We start from the raw sequence: 14,596 nt of genomic DNA on the forward strand, positions 1-14,596 counted from the left end.
CTCATTTTCACAAGAAGTAGCATTTTTTTTTTTAAAATTAGTGTGGCAAAACTACTCCCCTCACCAGGCCCAATCAGACTTCAGGCATAATGAAAGAGTTGTGGTTAACCTCTTCAATTATCTATTCTCTGATGCAGAAGACAAAGCCCACAACAAAGGCTTTAATTTAAGAAAACACAACTATTGAAAATCCTCATTTCAAATATATTGCTCAACACAGAAAGGAATCAATCCTACCAATTAATACAAAGGCAATTAACCTTGGTATTGTTAAAGAATATCTGTAACAAACAGACATTCTTTAATTTCTGTCAGTGAAAACAGAAATAACCAGGAACTCATCACTGTAATACCAGACAAAGGGTCCAATACTCGTATACCAAAGCCAATTATACCATCCAGTTAGAGGTCATAACTATCAAATGGAGATGAACTACTTCTCATTTCCATCTCATTTTCAGCAACAGCTGATCTCTTTATGAAATAGGCAGAGCATGGCAATATCATAAAACACTTAAACCAAGACTGTGGAAACAAACTAAACAACTCTTTCTTCTATAGATTACATGACTAAGAAGTCACACATTTCTTAACCAGATTAACATAAAATGAACAAATCTCATCCACAAAAATCAAACGGGTCACTATTTTTAGATGTCCTAATCACCTAAATGACCAAACACCCAAATGACCCATGTAAAGAAAACGCTCCAGAAGTAGGTGGACTTAGCCTGTTAACAGCTTACATCAAAAAACATTACATGCAAGGCACTGACAGGCAGATACAAGAAAATACATTAATAACATATATAAAGAAATATTTCTATCAGAATCTTGCAGATCATCTTCAATATATTTGATAATTCAAAAAGGTAAAATAACAATAGATTTCAAATGCGATATGAGCAGCGTGATACAGCAGTATAATACAGTAGATATAAGGGTGAAACAAACATATGATTTAAAAAAAAAAGTTACTGCTTACAACTGAATAATGATAAATAATCATACTTTTCCAAATTTCTGGTAAGGAAACAGTCATTCTGGTTCATGTTAGGGTGATATAGTAGTGTTGAAATTTAAAATTACATTGATGTAAAAGACAGGTCTTTGACCAAAATATTCTGTGGTCAGAGTCAACTCTGCTGAGCTACTTTTCTAGTTGAAGATCCACCTTTTACATCAGTGGTGCTTTAAAACTGAGTGCTTATTCAAAGAGATTTGATTTTTTGCAAGTTAATTCACAACAGAAAGAAAATTTACTTAATTATTTAGTTTCTAATATTTCACTAGTTTATATCCAGCATCTTCAGATGCACGAAGAGTTTGTTACAGTACACAAACAGCAACAATCAGGTAATAGTGGAAAAGGTTTAAAATTGTAATTGACAACATAAACAACTAAAATCCAAAATTTTCATCATCTATTAGCGGACAAAGAAAAGTTTTACAAGTATTAATTTGACTTTTAAACCAGTGAAGTATTAGCAAATAAATAATTAAATAACATTTTATTTTCTTTGTGCCATGAATTAAAGCACGAAATAAACACTCAAGCCTTTCTGCACATATCATGATGATTATTCAAAGAGTGTCTGCCAAGAGGGTGGGCTACTAAAGTGCTGACAATGCTCAATATATAACTTCTTGGAGTCAAGTCATCCCCAAATAGGCAGTAGCCTATTTTCACAAATGGGGCTCCGGCAAACCCAGCAAGCATTGCTACCACATAAGTATACTTTCCCTAGTTGGAAAAAATACCAAGCAGACCTCTAGATGGTATATGTCTTTCATTGTGCAGTGAGATACTATCACTTTGCTTATTAGAGACCTGAAGTGGCAGAAGCCCATGTTTGGTGACTAGAGCAAGGGTTCTGATTTCTGTACCCCCCCCTTCTTCCTGCATGCAGTGAGAGTGATACACTCAGTGACATGCCAATCACATGGCAGGGACTCAGACTCCCTTAAATGGGGAACTGTTTTACTGCTGTTGTACAGCAGTAAAACAGTTCCACAGGCCAGCCACCGGCTAGTGCATGGGACTGAACCAGTTAGTAATGTCGAATCTGAAGGCTTCCAAATCAGCCAATGTCAAATCCATTTATGCAGCCATTTATTTTGCCATTTCATGGCAGCAGGGAGACCAAATACAGTGACTCCAAAAACAGTCCACCAATTCTTACCATGGTCTAAAGAGCAATATAAACAATGTGCACCACCATCACCTAAACCAGAATTATTACTCTACTCCTATCAGAACCCCAAATGACAACCTCAACAAAGTCCATCTCAATTGCCCAAACTACACATTACACAGTTCTTTCCACCACAAGGGCTGCACTTCGGCAATCATTAGAACAAGTGCATTTACCTTTAAAATAATTATAATACTGGAGGAAAACTCACATAAAATACTTTATTTTCCACTAACAGAGGATGAACTTTTTGTTTTATTAAAAGGACATGATTTCACCATCTCGCCCAATCAGTATTCCCCTTATGGACTCATTTCATAGCACAGATAGGGGTCTTCGATCTTTATCACAAAAAACAGCTAACAGGACTCATTTCGAATGTGCAAAAATTCTTTTTAGTGCAAAGCTTCCTAATATCTTTTTCTCTAATTTAAAGAATAAATTCAGAGAAAGAGATATTACAAAGAATTACGAAGATTGACAGGGGAAAGACTGTTGTTGTTGTTGTTCAATATAGAAAAGAATATGAGAGAATTACTTCAAGACTATTCAACTTACAGAGTTCTCAGATCTGATCCTACCTGTAGCCAAATAAACAGACTTAATTCTTTTATTGATAATGTTTCTACTTGGAATGTCGATCAAAAGAAAAAACTTAAACCCTTCTTTGGTTGTCCACCTAGATTGTATGGTATTCCCATACTTCATAAACCAAGCATTCCATTAAGACCAGTCTATGACTGGTCTTATAAAATTTCTAATTCTTATCTAATTTACTTACTTCTTCAACTAGAAGAACTGCTACTTATATAAAAAATACTTTGGATTTTAAAAATAAAATTTCAGATCTTCATTTGGATGCTTCAGATATTATGATTAGTTTAGTTGTTTCCTTGTTTACTACTGTTCCTTTATCTGGCAGCATTGAATTACTTCAACGAGAATTTCCTTCAGATATTGTTAAACTATTTGATATTGTAATCTCACTAAGTCAAGTATTCCTTTTTCTTTTCTCACATCTTTTTCTTTCTGGTCTCAGCTGAACCACTCACCTGACACTTATGCATCTCACACTTAGTCCTATGTAGCACTCCACATCAGCATGCTATCTCCCTCATTCTGGTTATTTCTCCTTTAAAAACAAGTTACATCAACAAATCAAAAAGGAACAGCAATGGACAATCCTATTTCTCCATCTCTTCCAACTTCTTCATGGAACACTTTGAACAACTTATTTTTGATAACATTTCTCCTAGGCCTACTCACTAGTTCAGATATGTGGATGATATTTTTGCAATTTGGAATGGCTCTTCCTCTGAGTTGCAGCAGTTTTTTTCTAAATTAGCACTTCATTTCAGGATTCAATTCACCCTAGAAGAAGAAGTAAATAAGCAGTTAGCCTCTTTAGATCTTTTAATTCTTCATCAACAAAATGGTAGCTTATATTTCAGTTTTTTTGTAAGAAGACTCATACAGGCCATTATATCCATGCTGAATCTCATCACCATCCAGTCAAAAGGCTGGAACTATTAAAACAGTGGTCAGCCCCACTTCTTTGAACTAAATGTTACAGAAAGAATTACAACATATCAATTTCACCTTTTTATCTAATGGTTTTAAGGATTCTTTCATCAAAAGAGCTTTTAACAGTTATGGTATCTCTATCTCTTCAAACACAGAAGAAATAACTTGCATTCCTATCCCTTATGAGCAAGGCATTAGTGAACACATAGCGAAAGTTTTAAAACCACTCAATATTTTTGTTGCCTTTTATCCCATCAGAAAAATCTCCATCTTTCTTGCTTTTCCTAAGGACAAGCTTCCACCTCTCAGTTATCCAGGCGTTTACCAGATTCCTTGCTCTTGTGGATTATCCTATTTCAGACAAACAGGTAGATCTACTTTTACTTGGCTAGAAGAACACGTCTTATATTAAATACAATGAGCCTGAAGAGTCTGGACTTGTGGAGCACACTATCAAACTAGACACAGAGTTCATTGGAACAAGACAAGAGTTCTTCATAAAAGTCATTCCGTGTGAAACAGCTATATAAAGAAATGTGTAAAACTTGTACTTCACTCTCCTAAATTACACAGATTGAATGGTCTACGTTTATCCCCTTTGTGAAAGATAGTACTTTTTAAATCAGCTAATCTTTCCGAACTTTATTTTGTCTAAATACGTTTTTTTTTTTTTAAGTTAGGAAATTTACTGACCTTTTTAGTTATCTTACATTAGCTACTATTAGAATTGTCTGTTAATGTTCAATTGCCATTTTGTGTTCTTGTACTGACAATGCTTATGATACTTAGGTGAAAATTCTATGCTTAATAAAGTATTTTATGTGAGTTTTTCTCCAGTATTATAATTATTTTAAATATGCCTACTCACAGTATTTCCTTATTGAAACAAAGTACATTCATCAGAGATTGCAAAATTACAAATCATCCCTGTTTGATCTTCTTTGGCTCAAAATTTCTCTACCAAACCAACCTGCCTTTTCATATACTTTCTCTATCAGTCTCAAAACTCCATTAACCACTCTGACCACTTTGATTATCTGTCTCTACAAGCTCAACTTTCTATAGTCGAACCTATGATCTAAAGCCCTGATAGTGAGGTTATCCTTATTGGAGACTATAGGAGAGAATAAATGACTACTATTTAGGTTTTTTTTTGGTCAAATTTATTTTAAAACAAAGTTATACCAACTAGTTTCACCAACTGTGGCTGCTGGCTTCATCAGGGTAAAAGATGTATAAAAATATTAAGAACACTTAAATGCTAAAAACTGTTAACACTAAAACCATAAAATAAACCGAATACAATTGTATTTTTTATAAAAGCAGAAGAACGTGTACATCACAAGCATAGTGTGGGTATGATCTGTTAGTTGTTGTGTAGGAATGATTTGTAGTTGGCGGCAAAATTCAGTTCTGGCATGTTGAAAGATCTAATAAGGGTCTTGTCTTCCAGATCTCGGGTGGAATCAGTCCTTGGTTTCTATTAAGGTTTTGTTCTGAGTGGAGAACCGTTGTGGTTTCTTTTATAATTCGGGAGTGGAAGTCCTCCTCTAAGTAGGGCACTGAGCTTTTATCCCATTCTATAATGGGATTAGTCCTAGCAAAATGAAAGCCTAACCCCGATTTGTCTTCTCTGTTATTATTGACGTCTCCTATTTGCTCCTTCTTCCTGATTTCAAAACTTCTTAAAGTCTGGCCAATATAATTCAAGCTGCACGAGCAGGGTATGTTGTAAACTCTGGCATATTTAAAAAATGGATGACTGTCATTTGGAGATTGTAAAAATTGGCGAATGGTCTGTGCAGATTTAAAAGCTACTCGTATACCATGTGGCTTGAGGAGTCTGTCAATCTTATTAGAAATTGTCCCTACAAACGGAATCCAATGGCAGAATTATAATGTATATCTTCAGGTTGTCTTTGTGGTATACAAGTAGCTTTTAAACCTGCCAATTTGCCAATTCTTACGATCTCCAAAAGACAGTCGTCCATTTTTTAAATATAGCGGAGTTTACAACATACCCTGCTTGTGCAGCTTGAAGTATTGGTCAGAGACTTCAAGAAGTTTTGAAATCAGGAAGGAGGAGCACATAGGAGACGTCAATAATAATAGAGAAGACAAATTGGGGGTAGCCTTTCATTTTGCTAGGACTAATCACATTATAGAATGGGATAAAAGCTCAATGCCCTACTTAGAGGAGGCCTTCCACTCCCGAATTATAAAAGAAACCACAACAGTTCTCCACTCAGAACAAAACCTTAATAGAAACCAAGGATTGATTCTGCTCGAGATCTGGAAGACCCTTATTAGATCTTTCAACATGCCAGAACTGAATTTTGCCGCCAACTACAAATCGTTCCTACACAACAACTAGCAGATCATACACACGATATGCGTGTGATGTACGCGTTCTTCTGCTTTTATAAAAAATACAATTGTATTCGGTTTATTTTATGGTTTTAGTGTTAACAGTTTTTAGCATTTAAGTGTTCTTAATATTTTTATACATCTTTTACCCTGATGAAGACAGCAGCCACAGCTGGTGAAACTAGTTGGTATAACTTTGTTTTAAAATAAATTTCACCAAAAAAAACCCAAATAGTAGTCATTTATTCTCTCCTATAGTTCGTGTGGTCAAAAATAACAGTATTACCATCTCATTGGAGACTTTTCAATTTTCACAACTCATGTTGGCTTCCCTTCTCCTGTTTCACTAATCAAGCAGATAGGGATGCTGAGGTGTTTGCCATTAGCAATGACCTATCACAGATTATCAATCTCCTTACCAGAATACCAAACAACCCTCCAATTTGCAAATACTTGACCTCTTCCTAACAATCTTCCCTTCCAAGTATACTATGAATGTCATTTCTCCTCTTGGTAACTCAGATCACAACCTCATAGAAGTCTCTTTTGCCACAGAACAACCTTCACCTACTAGTTCTATCTTGTGTCTTTTGGCAGTACCACTTTCAAATTTACAGCCACCACCCAAGCCATGGTTAAAAAAAGCATGCCAATGCAGTAAAAGAAAAACCCTCCATACCATGAATGGACCAAAATTGCAATGTTCACTCTGCCTATACTGCAGCTCACAACAGCTGTAAAAGAATCACCAACAAATAGAAATTAGACTTTTAAAGGGGCAAATCCTATTGAGAGTTGCTCCTTCTGGTCCCTTTCCAAGGCATCAGATGCAACTTTTTCTCACACAGGTGTCCAATATTCTCACATCCAGATGATACTGTAATTACCTCACCTAAAGACAAGGCTGACTAGATAAGGCTTAATTCTTTTGTAAAAGGTTAAAAACATCATGCAATCTGTTTGAGTGTATATGGCTTGGCTAGATAGGTAAAAATTTCATTCCTCTTTTGTGTGTGTAAAGTGCTGACACTCTACCAGAACATGACAAATATTTAGATGCATATTGCATTTTTCACACACAGGCAGGTCATCAGTTCTCAGTAATTATTTCTTAGTAACTGCATAAATTCCTCTTTCCATGTGTCCTTTCTTCCTACCAAACTATGTTCCCATAGCTGAAGTCACTCATTACTTGTCCTCCACTCATTGAGCTTATTTGCTGATGCATACTATCTTCATAATCCTTCTCATCCCCTTCTAATACAACAACTCTATATTTTGTCCTGTTGCACTCTATCTCATGCCAAATGGCCTCAAATTCCCTATTTTCACTGACCTCCAGTTGAACTCCTACTCTCTTTGGATGCAATTCAGCTATCATCAACAATACTTCCCCATTCTTTTCTTTCTATCCTCCCTAAAAATAGTATTCCCTTCATATTCTATCCCACTAATTATATCATCTTCTGTCAGCCATATCTCACTAATGCCAATAACATTTGGCCAAGAAGAGAACTAACCAATGCTAAAATCTCTTCTCTCTTGTTCTGAATGCTTTCATGGCATTAGTATACATAAAGTGCAATAGCCTTCTAGGTCCACCACTATCCTTATGCTCTATAAGGCATCAACTGTTTATAACCAGTGGTATAACTCAGGCATTTTTTGCACATTCTCACACCAAATCCATTCAAGTGCAAACCATCCACCTTGTATAATCCCTTTGTCCATCAAACTCACTCCCTATCATTACTCCTGCATAATCTATGCATTGACTAATTCACTATGATGGCTCTTCTTCTCAACTCAACTCTGTTCATACTGTGGCAACAGATTCACTATCATAATTCTCTCTCGCTTTCCCATTTGCTGCTTTCAGTAACTATTTCATGTCCTTCCTCATATCATACTTGTCTCCTTTCAAATCACTCGCTCCAGCCAAAACAATCAACTTTTTCACTTTGCCCTTCTGCATTCTAATAGGCATTGCTAACATTGTTAATTTTTGCCTAGAAAGCACGATTTCATCACTCTCTTGTCAAGCACATCTCATATAATGTAATCACCGTACACGACTTTCTCCTTCCTTTTCCTGTCTCACTAAGTCAAGTATTCCTTTCTCTTTTCTCACATCTCTTTCTTTCTGTTCTCAGCTGAACCACTCACCAGACATTTCTTCATCTCACACTTTGTCCTATAAAGCACTCCATGTTAGCATGCTATCTCCTTCATTACAGTCAACTCTTCATTCTTCACGTCTTTCATACTACTATTCATTTGATTGTCTTCTGCTGCACCACTGAATACATTTTCAAGCATATTTCACATTACATCTACTGTTACAATCTCTTGACATGAGCCTCACTTCTGACACTATTATAGATTTACCTTTCATGGATGAGAGTTAGATAAAGAATAAAAAAAAAGGGGGGGAGGAGGAGAAGGTTAATTCAAAAGCAAGTCCTTTGGCTAGGAAATAACTGAACCTACCAATTCCACTAACCATCGATGATAGGTTCAATAGATGTCAGTATTGTGAACTATAAGCAACCCATAAATACATAATGGCTGGAATAAGGATGGTATTATTTTAACTCCCCCACCTCCAATCACATAGATGCAGCCTCTTTCAATAATAATGAAGTATATTTCTTATAGGTTGGACTTGTACTTGGCAGTATCCTTCAGCAATGTTTGTTTGTTTGTTTTTTTTTTTAAAAAAAAAACATTTATCTAGAACTAGCATTAAGTTGCCTTGGTTAACCTTCAGTATTATAAGATTAGTGATGCTTCTCAGTTCTTTCAGTGTTAAACTCTTATTTTTTGTTAAATTAAATGTTGGCAGCTTTGCTTTGTTTAGGAGATCAATAGTCTATAAATACTGTCTGCTAGATATTCAAACCCAGGTCTTCCCAATCAAAGAGTGGACACTGAGCTGATGGAGGTTCCTATATATATAAATTTGAACAGGATTCTGTTACTGATGCTATTTTTTCACTCCCTAATATTATTTTCCTCAGAACTTTCAAATCTGTGGTCTCTGGTCTTTCATCATCTTTTTTTTTATTTCTAAAATAGCTCTCAGATCCATAAGAGAAAATCCATTTTGAACACAATGAAATTCTGATTGTCAGTTAAATAAATTTATATTCCATATAAATTTATTCAACTGACTCTACGCCAGACTAGCTTTGTTTATTCTATTAGCTATTTCCATATTTCATTCGGATTTTCACTAAAAATTGTGCATATAGTTAAAACATTAAACTTGTCTTATATGTTATACTTGGTTGGCCGAGTGGTTAGCGTATCTGCTCTCCAGCCAAAAGGCTGTGGGTTCGAATCCCGCATTGGGCATGGATGATTTTGATCGTCTGTGAAAATACTAATGGTGGTGGTCGGTGGTAGATGGCGTTGGTGTAGATGAGGAACATAGTTGTGGTGGATTGAGTGGTGGAGACGGAGAGTTGTGCCCTCCCCTCCCTCAATGAGTCTTTAGACTCCCTGGAGGTGTTATGTAATAATAATAGTAATAATGTTATCCATCAATAAAGCAGTTGATGCATTCCATGATACTGCCAATTTTCAAAGTTTTCATTATTATTGAAGATTTTCATGCCATATTTGTTACAGAAGTTACTCAATTTAGTTAGAATCCTTAAGACTTATACAAGAGTTATTTAGGAGTATAACATCACCCACAGAAAGCAAAGAACTGAGCTGAATATCTCCTATTTTGATATCAGTTTTAATGCAACTTTCTTTCATAATTTGATGTATACAGATAATGAATAATAACAATGGAGATAGCTTATATTCTTGTCTTACACCTGATTTAATATCAAATAACCTTTCTAAACATCTTTCAATTCTAATTGTTATAATAAGTACAAGCAATATTAGAATCCTTAAGAGACTTATACAAGAGTTATTATGTGGTAATGGGGCATTATGCAAAATATAAAAAAAAAACTGTTCTGTTTTTTTTTATTTTTTATTCATTTTTTATTTTGCAAGGGCTCACTTTAGTGAGTATGGGGGTGGCAAACCTGGGGTACCTGATGCTATACCATGCCTTATTTCATGTAATATACAGTTGTTATATTATCTGTAGACTGGTCCCTACTCTTCTTTCTTTCTTTCCTTCTTGTTCCTTCCATCCCTCAATCTTTCCTATTTTACTTTTCTTCATCTATTGCAGCAGGAGTCTATCTTCTCTCCTGGGTATTTGCCTTACCTAGTAGGCTAAACAAACACAGAAGAAGACAATGCAAACCACTTCTGTATATATTTTGTCTTTAACAAAAATCTTATGAACAGAGGCTTAAATTATTGTGATATAGTGTTGGAAGATGGGAGACCCAGGTCGGAAAGCACTGAAATGGCTACTGGGAAAGAGTAGAAAGGAACTTCCAATGAAGTAAACAAGAATTATGATGAAGCTGGATCAAAGTCTTCTGGAAATTCAACTTCTAATAGAGTTAATCTCAGAAGAAAGTGCCTCTGCTTTAATGATTTACATAAAATAGCAACATGAATGTAAGAAGCAGGTATCAAGGAAGAGTGGAACTGGTGAAGAAAGAAATGAGAAGAACTCAAGATTTCAGTTCACTGATTTAGGAATCAGTGAACTGAGATGGACAGGAACGGGTCACTCTGATACCGATGACTTCATGATGTATTACTCTGGACATGGAAACCTTCCAAAAAATGGAGTAGCATTCACAGTTAGAAGAGAATACAGAAAATACATTTTGGATTACAACTCAGTGTCTGATAGAATAATACTAATCACAATAAAGGCATATCCAATGAATGTTACACTGATACAGGTGTATGCACCCACTACACATTCAAGTGAAGATGAGGTCAATGAATTTTACAGCAGCATGCAGATAAAACAGATTTTCTCTTGATACTAGGTGATTAAAATGCAAAAGTGGAAGAAAAAAGAAGAACGAGGCGTCACTGGAAAATTTGGTTTAGGATTAAGGAATGAAGCAGAAGAAAGGATGGAATTTTGTGTTGAAAACAGTTGCTTTATTGCAAACACTTGCTTTCAACAACATAAAAGAAGATTGTACAGATGGACTTCATCTGATGGTGAATATAGAAATCAGCTAGATTATATTTTTGCAAGCAGAAGATGGAGAAGTGCTATCCAAGCAGCAAACACATTACCTGGTGCACCACTCTGGGACAGATCATGAATTATTGATAGTTGAAGTTAAATTAAAATTACTAACTATTATAATAGTGGAATTAACTCATGTCAATTATTCTTCATTCGTAGAATTTTCACCTGAGTATCACAGGCATCATCAGGTACAAAGCTAATTAAACAATAACTGTTATATTCACAAAGCGCCACCTAAGTAGCTAAGGTTAAATTTTCTAAATTTATCTAAATTATTATTATTATTTATTTATTTTTTATTTTTATTCATCATCATCATCAAATTCCTGCCATGTACCCTCAAGGGGTGTACAGGATATGACAGTACTACATGAAAAAATTATATCATTACTAACTTCCTATCTACAATTTTCCTCCAAATCAGTCTGTTACTTGTCAAGACTCCAACATTATCAGATCTTATATTTCTATCGTCTAAGGCACTTTGTACCGTATCAATCCACCTATATCTTGGTCTTCCTCTGGGTCGTTTTCCTGCCAACCTGGCAGAGAACACTTGTTTTGCTAATCTTTCCTCTCCCATTCTTTTTAAGTGACCATACCACCTGAGATTAGCTCTGCTAACACATTCCTGGATGCTGACAATGTCAAGTTCTTTCCTAATATCCTCATTTTTAATGTGATATTGCCATTGATGCCATCTGTTCACGCCTCTAATCTTTCTCAGGACTCTCATATCCGCGGTCTCTAGTCTTTGGTCAAGTGTTTTACTTCTGACCCAGCGCTCAGATCCATAAGTTAAAACTGGTTTGAACACTGTCTTACAGCTAATTTAGTGTTCCGACTAATTTCTCTCTTATTCCATATGAATTTATTCAATTGACTTCCCACCATACCAGCTTTGCTGATTCTGTTGTCTATTTCTATATTTAATTTACCATCTACACTAAAAATCGTGCCTAAGTAGCTGAAATGTTTTACTTGTTCCACAGGTTCTCCATTCACAACACAGTTGGCATTTTCAATGCATCTGCCTATTTTCATTGTCTTTGTCTTGTTATTGCTCACTTTCATATCATATCTATTACAACAGCTATTCAATTTAGTCAGAGAATCTTGCAGACTTGTAGCGGATTTATTTAGAAGTATAACATCATCTGCATAAAGCAAAGAGCTAACATTAACATCTCCAATTTTGATATCAAGTTTAATACCACTTTCCTTCATAATGTGATCCATATAGATAATGAATAACAGAGGGGATAATTTACATCCTTGTCTCACACCAGATTTAACATTAAACCATCTTCCTGTACTTCCTTCAATTCTAACTGCTGACTTACAACTCAAATAAAGACTAAGTATTGCTTGATATAATGCCCCACTGACACCATATAACTGCAGCGTATTGAATAGCTTCTCTCTTGGCACCTTGTCATATGCCTTTTCCAAATCGACAAAACTTAAATACAGATCTTTGTTATATTCCCATGCTTTCTCGACTATTTGTCGTAAAGTGAAGATCTGATCCTGACAGCCTCTATTTGGCCTGAATACAGCTTGTTCTTCACCAAGCTTTTCTTCCACAATTCTTCTCAACCTTTTCTCAAGTATACTTGCATAGATCTTGCCAGGAACACTCAGTAGGGAAATACCTCTGTAATTTTATTTTTATTTTAATTATTTAAATTTAATTATTTAGTTATTAAACAATAATTATTTAATTATTCAATTATCATAATTAAAAAAATTTTTTTAATATATATATATATATATATATATATATATATATATATATATATATATATATATACAGGGTGTTCGGGATAGATTTGACAGTTTCGTAAGGAAAAAGAAAATCTTCTTTGTATCTATTAAATTTAATGAATTGACAAAAAAACATTACAGGCAGAGTTAATTACAATACTATCAACAAGATTTACTCAAAATAACCACCATTAGCATCGATCACAGCTTCAATTCTGCTTCGGAACCTCGAACAAGCTGATGCTACAGTCTCCCTGGGAAGGGCCGCAAAAACTGTTTTAATTTTATCCATTAACTGGGCTTTTGTATTACTGGAAGTGCGATTGGTGTCTTTTTCAACTGCGCCCCATACAAAATAATCCATGGGGTTAAGGTCTGGGGAGTTTGGAGGCCAAACATTTGGACTGGTGAAGTCGTAGAAATTTTCAGACAACCATTTTTGACTTTTCCCAGAGGTGTGGCAAGGGGCCGAATCCTGCTGCCATACATACGGCCTACCATTGGCTACCCTTGTTATCCAGGGCTTGACTAAGTTAGCAACTCCACGAACAAAGCCCGAATTCCAATGCCAGGGTTCTTCAACACCTGTTCCTGCAGATTTGCGAGGAATTCTGCTGTACGAACGCAATCAGATCGTCTGCTAGGGATCTTTCTTCTTGCTACATCCTCGTAGTCACCATTGCAAGTCTCTAGTTCATGCCTGATTGTTTTTACTGTATTCAGGGAGCATTGGGCAGCAGTCGTAATATCCTTATTTTGATGGCGGGCACGAATCATCATGATACAAGTTATTCTCTTCCATGATTCAGGTGGGTTCCAGCTATCCATCCTTTCTGACATCTTGTATATGAATGAAGAAGGGTCCAAACTTTTAAATGAAGAGAAGTGTGTGTTAATACATGTAACTTACGGAAAAATATAATTAATTATAAATATGTCAAATTTATCCCGAACACCCTGTATATGTGTATACAATTATATGTTAGGAAAGAATTGCTGCTTTATAAAGTACTATCTCCCACATTTTTTTAATATATATATATATATATATATATATATATATATGTGTGTGTGTGTGTGTGTGTGTGTGTATACAATTATGTGTTAGGAAAGACTTGCTGCTTTATAACGTACTATCTCCCACAGGGGGTAAAGATGTAAACCATCGGATCTGTTTAGGTTAGGGGAGTGAAGTAATGTTTCACATGTTTCTTTGTATAGCTGTTCCATTAGGATCCGACTTTTGTGAATGACTTTTGTCTTGTTCCACTTAACTCTATATCTGGTGTTGATGGCATGTTCTGCAATTCCAGACAGAAACTTAAATTAAAATCAAGAGCTAAGAAGAAACAAAAGGGCAGTATCAGATTTTATTTAAATCATATAAATGAAGCATTTAAAGTAGAAGTCAGAAAGAAATTAAAAAATTTGGAGAAGACAGGAAGAGAATTAGAAGAACTGTGGTAAGAAACAAAATGTAGTCATAGAAGCAGCAAAGAAGACTAAGTAAAGCAACAAGAAAAAAAGATTCTAAATGTTTGTCAGAAAAAGCTATTCAAATAGCAGAGAAAAGAAGAAAAATGAAACTTCAGAAGAAAAAAAAAGG

At 35.2% G+C, this 14,596-nt stretch overlaps 1 protein-coding gene across 10 annotated transcripts in view; it reads right to left on the reverse strand.

The window, feature by feature from the left end:
* Nucleotides 1-14,596, reverse strand: part of LOC150092673 (liprin-alpha-1-like) — a 778,236-nt gene that overhangs the window by 310,760 nt on the left and 452,880 nt on the right. The window lies entirely within an intron of this gene.

This window comes from Typopeltis vanoorti, chromosome 25 (genome assembly GCF_054136105.1).
Source record: "Typopeltis vanoorti isolate ZY-2024b chromosome 25, IOZ_Tvanoo_1.0, whole genome shotgun sequence".
Lineage (NCBI taxonomy): Eukaryota > Metazoa > Arthropoda > Arachnida > Uropygi > Thelyphonidae > Typopeltis > Typopeltis vanoorti.